General features: G+C 34.4%; 1 non-coding gene across 1 annotated transcript; it reads right to left on the bottom strand.

Moving 5' to 3' along the window:
• Positions 1–1,948: 1,948 nt before the first annotated feature.
• On the bottom strand, positions 1,949–2,055 carry LOC131753875 (U6 spliceosomal RNA). Its single transcript, XR_009334944.1, has one exon. It is a non-coding gene; the product is annotated as a U6 spliceosomal RNA (small nuclear RNA).
• Positions 2,056–2,363: the final 308 nt, after the last annotated feature.

Below are 2,363 nucleotides of genomic sequence, written 5' to 3'. Positions count from 1 at the left end.
TTCCATGTCTGGCTACTTCACTAAGCATAATGCCTTCCAGTTTCATCCATGCTGTCACAAATGACAGTATTTCTCTCTCTCTCTCTTTTTGTTCAAACAAACAACTTTTTATTGAAGTATAGTTGATTTTCTTTCTTTTTTTTAAGGCTGAAACATTGTGTGTATATATAAATACATATATATCACTTTTTTTTTTTTTTTCTTTTTTTTTTTTTTGGGTTACGCGGGCCTCTCACTGTTGTGGCCTCTCCCGTTGCGGAGCACAGGCTCCGGACACGCAGGCTCAGCGGCCATGGCTCACGGGCCCAGCCGCTCCGCGGCATGTGGGATCTTCCTGGACTGGGGCACGAACCCGTGTCCCCTGCATCGGCAGGCGGACTCTCAACCACTGCGCCACCAGGAAAGCCCTATCACATTTTCTTGATACATCTATCTGTTGACGGATACCTAGATTGTTTCCATACTTTGGCTATTGTGAATAATACTGCAATGAACATGACAGTACAGATATCTCTTCAAGATAATGGTTTTATTTCTTATAGACATTTACCCAGAAGTGGAATTACTGGGTGATATAGTAGTTCTATTTTAAATTTCTTGAGGAACTTCTACACTGTTTTCCATAGTGGCTGCACTAGACATTTCTTCATACAATACCATGTTAAATGAAAAATAGCTATATTTTCTAAAATAAAAAAAAATTAGTGAGAAGAGTGGCATTGTTGTACATTTTCACAAATCTCTTTAATATCTGGCTTAATAGATGACAGCTAGAGTCTCATACCTGCTTTTGCATTTAATCTGTTACAATATGCTGTTTTGATGGAAATAGATGAAGCATATCTGAACTCACAGATATGCAGTTGGAAAGAGAGGTGTATCAGCTTTCTCAGATAATTGTGAATATTTTTCTTTGATACTACACCAACACTTGACAACTGGTAGTTTCTTAAAGGTTAGCTGTGATGTGGAATCTGAAACCATATCAACAAATTTTTCTACTCTGTTACATTAAAATTCCTCTGGTCTGTCTTGCACTTTGAGTGGATTGTTCATCCATGTGTGACTTTGTAACGTCATGCATTGGTCATCTGGAAAATTTTGGTTCATTGAACTTTGCATACCCTCCAAATGTTGATATATTTTATTGCATAATATTTAAAAAATCACATTTATTAATATCAATATTGATCTCATTGGAAAACTCTTATAGTGTCAGGCGGTTGTTGAACTCAGGATGGCAGATGCAGGTTTTCTATAATTCTAATTTTTGCTGGAAAATTCAAATCTTATGGATGGCAGCAAATATTGTCAGTTATTTTCCTTGAAGTGACTGTCTCCTTTGTTCATTTTTGAGAAAATATCTGCCAAATACCCAAATATGAATCATAGTTTGCCTATCAGTCATTCTCTCCAGTAAAAATAGCAGTACATGAAGAAAGCAAGTAGTTCAGCTCACATCTCAAATGATTGCACAAGTGCTTTTTATTGAGATAAACATTGTTCTTCAGTATGCAGCAGCAATGTTTTATGTGTAATTCTCATCTCTTCACAGTATACAATGTTTTATGTATACTTCCCATTTCTTCACAAAGAATGTGAATGTGTTTTACATTGAAGATTTTTTTGGTTGTGCTAACTAGCTTTTTTTAAAAATTGAAGTATAGTTGATTTACAATGGTTCAGGTGTACAGCAAAGTGATATATATTCTTTTTCAGATTCTTTTCCATTATAGGTTACTACAAGATACTGAATATAGTTCCCTGTGCTCTACAGTAGGTCCTTGTTGTTTATCTATTTCATAGATAGTAGTGTGTATCTGTTTATTCCAAATTCCAAATTTATCCCTACCCCTCTTCCCCTTTGGTAACCATAGTTTGTTTTCTTTGTGAGTCTATTTCTGTTTTGTAAATAAGTTCATTTGTATCATATTTTATTTTATTATTTTTTTATATGGAACAATTCACAAATTTGCATGTCATCCTTGAACAGGGGCCATGCTAATCTTCTCTGTATTGTTCCAATTTTAGTATATGTGCTGCCAAAGCAAGCACTGTATCATATTTTAGATTCCACATATAAGTGATATCATATGATATTGCCTTTCTCTGTCTGACTTACTTCACTTAGTATGATAATCTCTAGGTCCATCCATGTCGCTGCAAATGGCATTATTTCATTCTTTTTAAGTAACATTCCACTGTATATATATATATATATATATATATATATATATACACACACACACCATATCTTCTTTAAAGGATCAAGATTTAATAAAATGATCTTAAGTGAAACTGACATTTATGTCCTAAACTGCAAGTGTGTGCTATGAAGAACCTAATGACTACTTGGACAGTTT

Source organism: Kogia breviceps, chromosome 3, assembly GCF_026419965.1.
Source record: "Kogia breviceps isolate mKogBre1 chromosome 3, mKogBre1 haplotype 1, whole genome shotgun sequence".
Classification (NCBI taxonomy): Eukaryota; Metazoa; Chordata; class Mammalia; order Artiodactyla; family Physeteridae; genus Kogia; species Kogia breviceps.
The sequence above is the reverse complement of the archived record's forward strand: the minus strand, read 5'-3'. Positions and strand labels throughout refer to the sequence as shown.